This window comes from Rhinoderma darwinii, chromosome 1 (genome assembly GCF_050947455.1).
Source record: "Rhinoderma darwinii isolate aRhiDar2 chromosome 1, aRhiDar2.hap1, whole genome shotgun sequence".
NCBI classification, from domain to species: domain Eukaryota; kingdom Metazoa; phylum Chordata; class Amphibia; order Anura; family Rhinodermatidae; genus Rhinoderma; species Rhinoderma darwinii.
Genome location: NC_134687.1, coordinates 435,782,664 through 435,797,253, shown reverse-complemented (window position 1 = coordinate 435,797,253; position 14,590 = coordinate 435,782,664). Strand labels below are relative to the sequence as shown.

At 35.1% G+C, this 14,590-nt stretch overlaps 1 long non-coding RNA gene across 2 annotated transcripts in view; it reads right to left on the bottom strand.

Moving 5' to 3' along the window:
• LOC142656050 (uncharacterized) overlaps positions 1–14,283 on the bottom strand; it is a 49,179-nt gene extending 34,896 nt beyond the window's left edge. The window contains exons 1-2 of one of the 2 annotated variants that reach the window (XR_012849583.1): positions 13,746–14,283; positions 12,991–13,034 (exon numbers count right to left, since the gene is read on the bottom strand). This is a non-coding gene — a long non-coding RNA (uncharacterized LOC142656050). The remainder of the gene's footprint in view (positions 1–12,990; positions 13,035–13,745) is intronic. The other variant, XR_012849582.1, reaches the window with a different exon arrangement.
• Between the last annotated feature and the right edge of the window lie 307 nt (positions 14,284–14,590).

Sequence of the window (14,590 nt, the reverse complement as noted above, 5' to 3'; positions counted from 1 at the left end):
CAAGCGCAATGAAATCACTACTAAAAATGCAACGAAAAACGCCAACAAAAAACGCCATGGAAAATGCAGCAAAATACTGTGTGTGAATTCGACCTTATAGTTACAATCACTGTTAGTTATTAGTACACAAGGCCACACTCATGATCCAGTCACCTATAAGGCTATGTTTACACAGACTATTTTCGGCCGTTTATCGGGCTGTAAACGGCCGAGAAACGGCCGGAGATTCGGAAGCAGAATGCCTCCAAACAAGCTTTCTGTTCCGACGGGCCGGTTTCTTTACGCGGCCGTTTTTCAAGACGGCAGCGTAAAACAACTGCCGTGAAAAAGAAGTGCAGGTCTTGGGACATTTTTGAGGACGTTTTCATTGACTGAGTGAGTGGCTTAAACAACGTCTGAAAATCAGGAGCTGTTTTTCCTTGAAAACAGCTCTGTATTTTCAGACGTTTTTGACTGAGCGGGTGAACATACCCTTAGTATGCAGAAAAAGCTGTCAAATAATATATGCTCAGTTGGCATCAGGCGGGGGAGGAACCTTCAATCTATAGTTATGTGGTGCCCTTTTGATTTATTAAATAAAGTATTGGAATTCAGAAGGATGTAAAAATGTTAAGTACAATAGAATATGAGAAACTTTCAATATATATGTAAATATGTTACATTTTATCATAAGATTCTAAAACAATTATCTAAACAATTCGTAGGAAAACAGAACAAAACAGCATTTAGATTGTAGAAGTTTTCCCAAAAATTTAGCTATGGCACCTTGTACCGTTAAATTGTTGACTGGCTTGTGTTCTAGCTTCTTACGTTTTCCAATCTGCCAGTAATAGACTGAATCACAGTTCAGAACACCTGAAGACATTTCAGATGGTGGTGTAATTTGAAAGGACACTTTCTGAATTACAGTACAGAGAGAAAATCTAAAATGTTAAAGCAGTATTCCACAGTCACTTTAGAAGGTGGAATGAAAACCATTCTCAAAAAAAAATAAAAATAAAAAAAAATATATATATATATATATGTAAAACTATTTTTATATATGCATACTATATATATGTATGTATATATACATATATATATATATATATATATACATATATATATATACATATATACATACACACTACCGTTCAAAAGTCTGGGGGTCACCCAGACAATTTTGTGTTTTCCATGAAAACTCATACTTATATTTATCAAATGAGTTGCAAAATGACTAGAAAATATAGTCAAGACATTGAGAAGGTTAGAAATAATGATTTTTATTTGAAATAATAATTTTCTCCTTCAAACTTTGCTTTCGTCAAAGAATGCTCCATTTGCAGCAATTACAGCATTTCAGACCTTTGGCATTCTAGCTGTTAATTTGCTGAGGTAATCGGGAGAAATTCCACCCCATGCTTCCAGAAGCCCCTCCCACAAGTTGGATTGCGTATCATACGGTCAAGCTGCTCTCACAACAGCTCTATGGAGTTGAGATCTGGTGACTGCACTGGCCACTCCATTACAGATAGAATACCAGCTGCCTGCTTCTTCCCTAAATAGTTCTAGCATAATTTGGAGGTGTGCTTTGGGTCATTGTCCTGTTGTAGGGTGAAATTGGCTCCAATCAAGCGCTGTCCAAAGGGTATGGCATGGCGTTGCAAAATGGAGTGATAGCCTTCCTTATTCAAAATCCCTTTTACCTTGTACAAATCTCCCACTTTACCAGCACCAAAGCAACCCCAGACCATCACATTACCTCCACCATGCTTGACAGATGGCGTCAGGCACTCTTCCAGCATCTTTTCAGTTGTTCTGCGTCTCACAAATGTTCTTCTGTGTGATCCAAACACCTCAAACTTCGATTCGTCTGTCCATAACACTTTTTTCTAATCTTCCACTGTCCAATGTCTGTGTGCTTTTGCCCATATTAATATTTTCCTTTTATTAGCCAGTCTCAGATATGGCTTTTTCTTTGCCACTCTGCCCTGAAGGCCAGCATCCCGGAGTCGCCTCTTCACTGTAGACGTTGACACTGGCGTCTTGCGGGTACTATTTAATGAAGCTGCCAGTTGAGGACCTGTGAGACGTCTATTTCTCAAACTAGAGACTCTAATGTACTTGTCTTGTTGCTCAGTTGTGCAGCGGGGCCTCCCACTTCTCTTTCTACTCTGATTAGAGCCTGTTTGTGCTGTCCTCTGAAGGGAGTAGTACACACCGTTGTAGAAAATCTTCAGTTTCTTGGCAATTTCTCGCATGGAATAGCCTTCATTTCTAAGAACAAGAATAGACTGTCGAGTTTCACATGAAAGCTCTCTTTTTCTAACCATTTTGTGAGTTTAACCGAACCCACAAATGTAATGCTCCAGATTCTCAACTAGCTCAAAGGAAGGTCAGTTTTATAGCTCCGCTAAACAGCAAAACTGTTTACAGCGGTGCTAACATAATTGCACAAGGGTTTTCAAGTCTTTTCTAATCATCCATTAGCTTTCTAAAACAGTTAGCAAACACAATGTACCATTAGAACACTGGAGTGATGGTTGCTGGAAATGGGCCTCTATACACCTATGTAGATATTGCATTAAAAAACAGACGTTTGCAGCTAGAATAGTCATTTAGCACATTAACAATGTATAGAGTGTATTTCTGATTAATTTAATGTTATCTTCATTGAAAAAAACTGTGCTTTTCTTTCAAAAATAAGGAAATTTCTAAGTGACCCTAAACTTTTGAACGGTAGTGTGTATATATACATATATATATATTTTTTATATATATATATATATATATATATATATATATATATATATATATTTTATATATATATATATATATATATATATATCTTAAGACAAAGACAGATTACATACTGTAACACCATTTAAAGTGTGACTGTGTGATTTCATCCTTGTGAAAGAAAATAAAGGGGTTAAGGGTTTTCTAGGGTCTAAAAAAAATTGTCTGTATTTGTCTCCAGAAACTCCCCCCTCTTTTCCATGGGTTGTATCTGGCATTAAAGCTTAGCAAAATTTATTTTAAATGGCGTTGAGCTGTCATATCAGACACAGGCTATGGATAAGAGTGGAATTGGAAAAAAGTTACCGGAAATTTTTTTTTCTATTTTTTTAAACCTAGAAACACCTACACTGCCCTATCTTACACAGTAATAATTGAAACCAAATACTTTCCATAATTTGACATCAGCCATCTAGATTTTCATGCATCAGCTAGTTGTTACAGGTCCAGAAAAGATAACATACATTTTGAAATATATCTCTAAGGTTATTCATACTTCTAAGGATCTGGACCGCTATCAAACCACAATAAGAACTAGTATCATTAGATGCAAATGACTTATAATTATGCAGGAAGTCAAAACATCACAGAAGAGCATGAAAAGACCGTCAGGCCTCTCCAGCCTCAATTACCATCAATACAACTTTTTTAATGATTGTGCAGAATTATATTTTTTTTTTAAAATTTTGACTGTCTGTTATAGGTTTGTATCACGCTGTACAAATCTAATTATTGAGCTATGTTTCCACTGGCATTATAGCTTCTATTTTTAAAGGATCCATGACGGATTCGACAGATTCATTATGATCCATTTGACATATTTTGTAATGTTCGACTTAACATTGGTCTGTCAGATTTCTTTTTTTAACTGGATAGTATAATGCAGCATGCTATGCTACATTTACAATCAAAAGACAATCGAAGCGTGAAAGAAAAAAATACAAGTATGAACAGAGCCTAAAAAAGGGGCCTCAAATATCTTAATCAACCTAAAAACACCAACTTGGAAACACATTGGCCCACATTTATCAATATTCGCTAATTCTTTGTTAGTCTTATTTTCTTTTGCTGGAAGATTTTTGTGACAAATGTATCTGGTATTGCTCATAATTTGTTAATAGGCTAAGGTTCGATGATTGTGGTTTAGTTTTGTCGCTTATATTTTACACCAGCCTGCTGGTAGTGTTCGAATCCAACAAGTGACAACATCCACATACAGTTTGTATGTCCTCCCCGTGTTTGCGTTGGTGTCCTCTGGTTACTCTGGTTTCCAGCCACACTCCAAAAGCATGCAATTATGGAATTTAGATTGCAAGCCCCAATGGGAGCAGTAAGTAAGGACAACTTCTGAACAGCGCTGCAGAATATGATGGCGCTATATAAGTAATTTAAATAAATAAGTTTGCTAGACAGTTTCTTTAACTTCCATAGAAGTGAATTAAGAGAACTGCATACATGCGCAGCTACCCCTCCATTAAATCTCTGCCTGGATGTGGTGGTCGGCTGCCACCAGACCAGACGAGACGGGTTCGGGGAACCCCCGCACTCTAGCTAGGTACAGGTGCATCTATAAGACATTTATGGCTTATCCTTGGATATACCATAAATGTCTAAAATGGGAAGTAGCATTTAAAAAAAATACAAAATTCAGACATAGGTCTCAATAATGTTTCCGCTATTGGCGTATACTTCCACTGCCATTTCCTAATGCTAACTAAAAACCTTCCTAAAATGTTCAACAGAATACCAGAACAGGTAACCAAATCACATGTAGACTAGCCAACACATCGAGCATTTGTGCAACCTACACTCTAGGTATCTTTTCATTTAGCTCCTCTGGCTATCTTTGTCAGTCCCATAGACAGTGAACGGAGCATTGGTCAAGCATGCGCACGCACTACAGCTCCATTCACAGGAGGAACTCGGGGGCCTGCATTCTCATGGTCACTAAGAGGTCTCAGAGGTTGGACCTCCAGAGATCAGACATTTATCCAAAAATCCCCTTAAAAAATAGTGCCCCAAAGTTTGAAATCGGGACAAAGTGTAACTTTCTCAGTCTACCAATGCCTCAACAATTGGGATGCTTGTAGGGGGAAAAAATAGGCAAATGGTATAACACATAATTAAATTAAATTAAATGGAATAGAAATAAACTAATTTTAAATAGGATAGAAACCAGTACATGTTTTATATATGCGTAGTGTTTCACCGTGAAAGAAATTTAATTATACTCTTTAAAATAGGTCTGTCAAATTTCCATTTTGTTTTACTAGATGGTATAATAAAGCATAGAGTAAAATTCTCCAACTCCACTACAACATCTTGCCATTATATAATTAAGTCTCTTCTTTGAATAAAAGGTAAAATAACTTGTTTAAAGAGGCTCTGTCACCAGATTATAAATGCCCTATCTCCTACATAATCTGATCGACGCTGTAATGTAGATAACAACAGTGGTTTTTATTTTGAAAAACTATCAATTTTGAGCAAGTGATGAGCAATTTTAGATTTCTTCTAATTAGTTTCTTAATAGACAACTGTGCGTTTTTTACCTTTTTACCAACTGGGCGTTGTAAAGAGAAGTGTATGATGCTGACCAATCAGCATCATACACTTCTTTCCATTTGTTTTTAGCTATAATCACAGCACAGCGTGATATTGCGAGATCACGCTGCGCTGTCACATACTCCCACATTAACTTTACCAAAGTATCTTGAGAGTGAATAGACATAGCTTTCAGCCAGGATGTGATGTCTATTAACACTCCCGACTCTTCGGTTGTGCTGTGATTATAGCTAAAAACAAATGGAAAGAAGTGTATGATGCTGATTGGTCAGCATCATACACTTCTCTTTACAACGCCCAGTTGGTAAAAAGGTAAAAAACGCCCAGTTGTCTATTAAGAAACTAATTAGCATAAATCTAAAATTGTGCATAACTTGCTAAAAAATTATTGTTTTTCAATATAAAAAACACTGTTGTTATCTACATTACAGCACCGATCAGATTATATAGGAGAAAGGGCATTTATAATCTGGTGACAGAGTCTATTTAAATGCAGAATGCAGATACTCAAATTATAGACTTTATCAATTGGACTAGGGTGGTGCCCAGCTGTTTGTAATAGGACAGGAAGATAATACTTTGCTGCAGAGCTACAGTAGAAAATCAGTTTAACATCAATTAACAAATTGGATCAACATATAGTAAATAATCTCACAAGTAAACAATAAACTTTGATAATATAGTAGAATTGTAGAGGAAACATCTTCAAAAAAGAGGTAACATGGAAAATCATTTTAAAACCTTTTCCATCTTTAGGGTTCCATTCCCTTTAGGTGACAACAAAATTAAAGTAAAAACATATTCTGACCCAAAATGTCGCCAGACTTAAAAAACAGGAAAATATGGCATCCAGGGTCACAAACTCCACTAATATTCACCACAGGTCATCACAAGCCTCCCATATGGAGTTATTAAGTCATTCTCATGTCTTCCTGCCTATAACCTGAATGATCCTGTAATTGAGTCTATGCTTCTTGTGCTTTTTCTTACATGTTTGGACACTGGAAATCTGGACCATAGGTTAATTCAAAATGAAAACCTGTTTGGGACTGTTTAGAACATATGGGGATTTCTCCACCACTGTTTGTAGGCTAAAGCCATTTTACCATGTTTTTCTATTAGCTATTAAACATTTATTTATTAAACAATTTATATGAAATTATTTAAAAAGGTACCTGTCATTTCATTTGACTTTCAGGATTAGTTACCATGTGTACATGAGGAGAAGCACTATTTGTTTTTGCAAATAAGCACTTTGATTTTGCAATTTTTAGCATTATTTCCCCTTTACATGCTCATACCTCACAACCGTCCCGGATCCAGTGGGATAGTTCCGGATTTCGTGCGGTGTCCCGCTGTCCCGGGCTAGTATTGGTATGTCCCGGACTCCAGGTGTCAACTGTACCTGCGTCCTCATATACATGGGGGCAACTGTGTGGGCATTATACTGCATTGGGGCATCTGTGTAGGCTTTATACTGTATGGGTGCATCTATGGGGGCATTATACTGTATGGGGCAGCTGTTGGGGCATTATACTGTATGGGGCAGCTATTTGGAATTATACTGTGTGGGAGGCACAATAGGAGCATGATACTGTGTGGGCTGAACCGGGTGTGTATGGGCTGGGATTGGTGCGGGATTAGAGTCATGGCTTAAAAGGAAAAAACTTGCCGCGTTGGTTGTCCCCCTTTTTGTTACTTCAAAGTTGGGAAGTATGCATGCTATATCTGAAGTTTACATTTCTCTCTGAGCTGAGGAGTTGGCAGCCATACACTACACACAGTAAGAAGAGAATAATCTGCTCCATAATCTTCTCTCTCACTCAGAAATAGCCCCAGGATCATGAAGGACATATATAGTGATAAACTGACCTGTACGGATGTGAATAAAGTGCAGGGATAGGACATTTCTCTTATCTCCTTCACTTCCTGCTCACTATTTCCCCCTCCCCTCTCCATAGGCTTCCATAGAAATGTGTAATCTGATACATGTGAGCTGCAGTCCGACTCGAGACGGATAGAGCTGAATTTTTAGACTGAAAGTCAGTTTAACAGAGGGAGGTGGAGCAGAAAACAGATAAGAGTAGAAAGAGGCTTGTTACTTTGATAAGATATATTACAACATTTCTTATAATCGCCTCTACTATTCATTAATGCAAAGTTTGTTGAAAGTGCCCATTTAAAGAAAATTAAATTTTTTCCCTAAGTGATCAATTTCAAAAGTTTAATCATTTCATTTGTATATATTAATCCTAACTCTATATGAAATATGTAGCCTCTGCCTAGTTCTATTCAATGCTATCCTATATGTTATATATAGCCCTCTCTATTAGTTGTGGTTGTTTTGATTTTAAAGTATAGTACAAACATGGACATTTTTTATCATGTAGCGGCATAAAGTTATTTTACTTTAGTTATTGTATTCAACTGATAAACATATATTTATATAGGAATTAACATATTAAAGCAAATATGGAGTCAACAGTTCACAGGAAGTTTTGCCTACAGATAACCTTGAAAACACCAATGGCATAAACTTATATTACATACCTAAAAAGATTATTGGAGAGACATACAGTAGAAGGGCCACCCCATATTGAAATCTTCAAGCTGATTTGCATGTTCTTGACCAACCTCTCCTGGAATCATTTGCACTTTATAGGTTGTATAAAATGACTTAACACCCAAAGTGATATTAATAACAAGCCTGAATTAGAACCTAACCTGCACTTGGGGAGGAGCAGTTCAACACCACTCTTCATCCTTCTACTCCTCTATAAGGCCACGTTCAGATGTGGCGGAATTGCTGTTGATTTCCGCTACGGACAGTCCACAGTGGAATTCTGCAGCAGACGTTTTTTACATTTGTTTCTATACATTTGTAGGAAACTTAGTTCAGACGTTGCAGAAAATAACTGTGCGGAAATTTGGCTGCGGTGCAGAATTTTCCCTCCGCAGCATGCACATTATGTTGCATAGAAGCAGCGGAATTTCACTGCGGCTTTCAGCCTTTTGCAAGGCAAAAACTGAAATCTGTGGCAAGTCCGCTGTGATATCTGCAACGTCTGAATCACCTGTCAAATATGCAAATGTTGCTGCAGATTCGTTGCGTAATTGCCCCGAATCTGCACCAACATTTGCAGCAGAAAAATTCTGCCACGTCTGAACGTGGCCTTACAGTGATATTTGATGTTGAATAATGCTACCCATAGTAATTCTGTGCCTAAAGTTACAGTGTTTTAAAGCCATGCTGATCTGATCTAATATGACAAGTTTGTCATTTATATATTGACAAAATACTGTATAAATGCTATATTTCCACACATATGGATCAATCACTATGGAGTTTAAAAATAGGAAAATAAAGCAATCATATAACAGAAAACAATCAAAAGAACTTTGTTTAGTACCATCGGTGCAACCTGTGCCCAGTAGGTAGGGGACCCCACTGCCACCTTAAAAGCAGCTTTGTACTGTCTATTGCATTGCATGTATGGACTGAGCTACTGAGAATGGCTCAGAATTATTGATAAATTGTTAGATAGACATGGTGGCTGGGTGTTCTATGGTGAGCTCATGGAGAGTAAGGGGCCCACATACTGTTCTTGCACGAGCGCCCCCTGTCTATGTCCTCCACTGCTCAGCATGCTATAAACTATTGTGCATGGCAAACAATGAAATGGTGGTGATAAATGAGTATCCATAACATTTTATAATGGTTACATAGTGAGGATGGTTGAAAAAAGACACATGTCCATCAAGTTCAACCAAGGGATGGGAAAAGTCTAAAACTTATGCTGATTTCTGACTATTAAAACCAACACAGTAATATAGATACAATGTAGACATTTCTCTTGGTGAAAATTCATATAAATATTACTTATATGTAAGTATCACCTGATTAATTATTTTAGTGATGGCCATCACAATTCCAGACTTGGTCTTCATATGCTACGTCTTTCCAATAGTTCATTCCTCAGAATCAGTAATATCTTATTCATTTGTCCTTTATATTTATCACTTTGTTAGTGCGCTTAATATCTATGCTTGCACAGATGATGGCTGAGTGAAAGCCTCATGCACCATTATTTATACATCACCATTGTACTCGAAAGTGGCCTGTCCATTGTAAAAAAACAATCATCTCTAACTAATCTGTCACTAGCCTCATCTCCTTTAGATCATATGCTCCAATGAGCTGGGTCAACATTTGTTTATTTGCTTGAATCTTGCTTCTCCTGATTATAAAACTCTATGAAATAGTCTAGTGCTATAGAAAATAAGGCTATTAATAGAATTTGGTATAATCATATGTTTTTGTAATGTTTAAGAATCAATAAAAATGTAACCAGTGCTTTACATGCGTGGGTGACAGTTAAATAGATTTTCCAGTAGCTATAGTATATCCAGCATAGGAGAAATGTGGACTGCAAAGTGTTCTCTATATTTGATGTAAAGTTACAGCAGGTGCTTTTTTTTTTGCCTTTCTAAACACTTTGTACAATAATATTATGGAATACCATTGCTGTTCTACACCATTTTATAGACATAACATTTTGTTGCATTTAGTTTTTTCCAATGAAATTATTGGTATAATTATAGAAAAAAATAAATATATGTACAGTGTATATATATATATACACTTTGTTTGTGTGTATATATATATATATATATATATATATATATATATGAAACTGTCCATTGTACCTTTTTACCTATATATTATAACCATAATAATTTTAGCAACATGTTAATGCATATCATTAATTTAATTTTATCTGATTTATCATAGTATGTAGAAGTTCTTGCCAAACTCCATATTAATAAAGTGCATGCACCTGAAGTGGGAGGGGCTTCAGAGTGCAGCTCATTCATAAATATTTTCTGACACTTTTTTAACTAGGTTGGTACTAGAGTTGATTTATGAATGTTAACAAATGTGGCCCATGCTGCACATGAGAGCGACTAATGCATCTCTCATGAACTGCGCCAGTATTAATAAATCTCCCCCATTGACTTTTACTGTAGATTGTTACAGAAAAACATTTTCTATACTATATATATATATATATATATATATATATATATACACAAACAGACTGTGTTAAAGTAGCATAAAAGGTATGTGATTGGGTAGGAGCTTCAACTTTAATGCTGTCTTGCCTCCAGTAAATTAATCCTGACATGGCATTGGACGCTCCTTTTCAAACTCCTCCTCCTAATCATCAGTATTTCATACATGATAAGTACATTACCACTTTTTACAATTTCTGTAGAATATTCAATAAAATTCATACATTTTTGCTTAAAAGCGCTATGATTCCTTTCAGTCATTGCAGATATTTTTTTTTATTTTTTTTAAAATTTGTTTTGCTTTTTGTTTTTACTACATGATAGCAAAGAGTCATTTAAAACAATGTCTTTTTTTTTTCTTTTTTACATTTTCTCAAAAATCCTATATAGCTATATTTTCAAGCCAAACATTACACCATCTGACCTAAATTTGCCCATGACATTTAAAATATGTAATGAACAGGTCCACAGAGGGTTATAGTTTATGAAGGAGAATGAAATAAAAATAAAAATGTCGCCACAGTATTATAGAAATTTTATAGCATAACCCAGATCTAAAGTTAAAAATTTACATGACAATTGTCCAATTAAATGGCTTCCTTGGAAATTCTTAGGGCTGTATTTATTAAGGTTAGTTTTTGGGTTTTCAGATATATTAGCATACTGTTACACTCTTGGAGCTTTTATTATGCATCCAATCGACTAGAAAATAGGCATTTTTGATTGACACTTGGCTGCAGCTCTGCAATTCAATAAGATGAGCAAGTGGTGAATGTAATGGGTATAAATCTGCAAATGACTAAATTACAATCTACTGAAATATTGCCAGCTCCGATCCATGGGAATCACTATTAAAATATCAAATAATATAAAAATGAAATACAATCTACACGATTGTTACATAACTTTTTTTAAGCTGCGCAAAATGGAGATTGAAATATAATAATATTATTCAATATATATTTAAAGTAAGATATATACATACATTGTTATATATCTATACATATTTTGTATGTATATTCTATCTGTGTTTTTTCCATAGGTCAGCAGATAAATCTACTGTATGTTTCCTAATTGTGTGTTAAACATTAAATTGAGCTCTGCTACATCTGTATGTCAATCATGCGTTTTTGGAAAGTCAACCATTTGTTTTATGATTGTAATTCATTATAAAAAAATTTTTAAGCAGGATATATTATGTTATTTTTATATATATATATATATATATATATATATATATATATATATAAAACCCTTGTTGACACAAGATCTCTAGTTTGATAAACTACAGTACCATGTAAGTGCTTTGTGCAGCTATTACAAGCTGTTCAAACAGTGAAATAAAAATTCTGTACAGCACTGGCTCTATGCAGCAGCTGTCGAGTATCTGGAGCAGATAGCTCTGCAAATCTTGTACTCCCAGGAGATTGTGGCACAATTAAATTCACATTTCTGCCAAATCAAAAGGGGGTAGATGAATAAGCTAAAGCCAAAAATGCAATAAAATATGAGGATTATAAAATGCAAACATAATAATTTCCACACGTACATGTTAAACAATTCCATTGATGGACCTACAAATCATTCGCTATTAAACCGCCATAGCATTAAGCCACGTATAGTAGAGTTAATTCAAGTGTATACAAATTGTTATTAACTTTCCAACTATATGACTTGCATGTACCTTTCTTTAATATATTTCAGTCTCATAATGCAGTTTAGGTTAGTAACATGCCATTATGGGTAATTACCGACCCCCAATGCTCTAATGCTGAATTGGACAAGTGTAAAGTCAGAAACGCCTCCAAGCTATAGTAGGATAAATGAGTGGGAAAAAAAAGAAAAGCTGCTGTGTTCTTTCATCTTAAAATCCCATCCCAGAGCAGCAGCTAATTGCACAGATGCCAACATTAAGAGGGCAGCACTGATATAATGGACATCAGAAGCATAAATGCCAAGAAATCCAAGAATAGTCTTTATGTTCTAATAAGCTTGGTCCTAAAAACAGCAGCATGACATACGCTTTATCTGCCTTCGTATTTCTCTTATTATTTCAAGCTATGACGATTTCATAATTGAAAACTATTACAGCATTAGCATATATTAATACACCTCAAACATATATATATATATACATATATATATATATATATATATATATATATATATTGAAAACTAGTAGAGCATTACCATATATTAATACACCTCAAACAATATATGTATATATATACATATATATATATATATATATATATATATATATATATACACACACATTTGTTAATTTTATTAAGAAACCTGCTAGCTGTCATTTTGCAAAGTTACCCCGTGGATACTACTGTATTCATTTTTATAAATATATCAAATATTCTCGGATTCCAGACCATTCTATGCAATGCAATCTGATCAAGATAGATTTTTTTTCATGCTCTTCACTGCAATGCCCTCAACTACCAGCTTTATACCCAATTGTATAAGAAGATGGTCGTATTCCTTCACATACAAATGATACCAGAAAATAATTGCAAGGAAATAACTTTTAATGTTTTATTAACAGAGTTATTTAATATTTACCTGCTGGTGAATTCATTCTTCACTTAGACACTACGCTGGACTCTCTGAAATAGAACAAAAATTAAATATTAATATTGGTTTAAAGCATGATTAGGAAAATGCAAATATTTTTTCATTATTATAATTATATTGCAATAAATAAAACGACATATTTCAATATTTTAAGTATATTATTTGTTCTAGAATCTAAAAAAAAATGTGCATATTGTCAAATAAGGAACGCAAGAGACTAAATAGCATATACATTCCAGTATTTTGCAATGTGTAAGGTTACTTAAAAAACCAATGAACACCTATTGAAACATAAAAGCAAGATTATAACTAACATACAGTATTAACATATACAGTATACACCGAACATATAGATAATATAAGTTCCCGGCAGTCATTTCTAAAGCTATTGTAGCTACCCTGGATTTTATCATTATTTAGCAGCCCCTTATTCTGATCACTGCAGAGGAACTGTATCTGTTTGTAAAAAGCATCATGTTCCCTATCGAGACTGCTTTGTAATGCAGATGGTATGAACGCAATGGAGTATATACAATATATATTTAAATACAAAGCTATATTGTATGCTGAGAAACAGAAACATGATCTAAAGACAAAGCCATTTATGTTTAAATAACCATGTAGAAGATATATGAAACATACAGAGCTATAATGCAATGTATATAGAATCATTTCTAAGGGTTGACTAATATAATGCACGTTGGTTATAGTGAATTTTGAATGGTGAGAGTCTTTGGTCTTACCTGATCTTGGCAAATCTTCCTACACTGACAGGTTGTGCAGCGGCCAAGCGTGTGATGTCTGTTGAAATACACGGATCTTTCCTTTGTGCTGAAGCTTAGCTCTTAAGAAAAAAAATACAGGGGAGATTTTGTCTGTCAATCTCCTCCCACTTTTCAGTAAACGGATCTCCTTATAAGCACAGCCCATAGAAGAAGCAGAAGGAAGAGAGGGAGGAAAAAAAAATCTGCTGCAGATACTATTAAATTTTAATGCCAAAATATATCCAAGTCACCTTCGCAAGGGCCCGATCTATAAAATCGTTTGTACTTTGCTTGGCTGTTTTACCTAAGGAGCTAGAAGCAGATCTGCTGCGGCGTGTGCCGAATACAGTGGGCTGTTTTCCCTCAAAATGAGTGCAGGTCATTGCATGACAATCCAAAGTAATTAGTGTCTACGTGAATAAAGGGGGACCACTGAAAAGCTTCGAATAATCAACCCATCTGTACTTTGTTGAATGGGCTGTGTCGAAAACCAGCTGCTTGCTTATTCAACAAAGAATGCATGTCTATTATTCACCTTCTGCTGGAGCCTAGAGTTAAGTACCATCTGTGCTACCATAGCAACATGGCGTTTACATCGAGGGATAGTAGGGATGTATTTTTTAAGGAAGAAAAAAAAAGGCTACACCGATATTAGTCTTTTTCTAATCAATTTGCCGTTAATGTTACCCATAACATGAATATAAAGTCAAATAAATGCAAGACGTGTATCTTTTTAATATGTGACTATGTATATTTGTCATGGAAGCTTATTATTTCTGTAAACATGTGATCAGGTTTTCCGAAACATTAATTCTAATAATTAT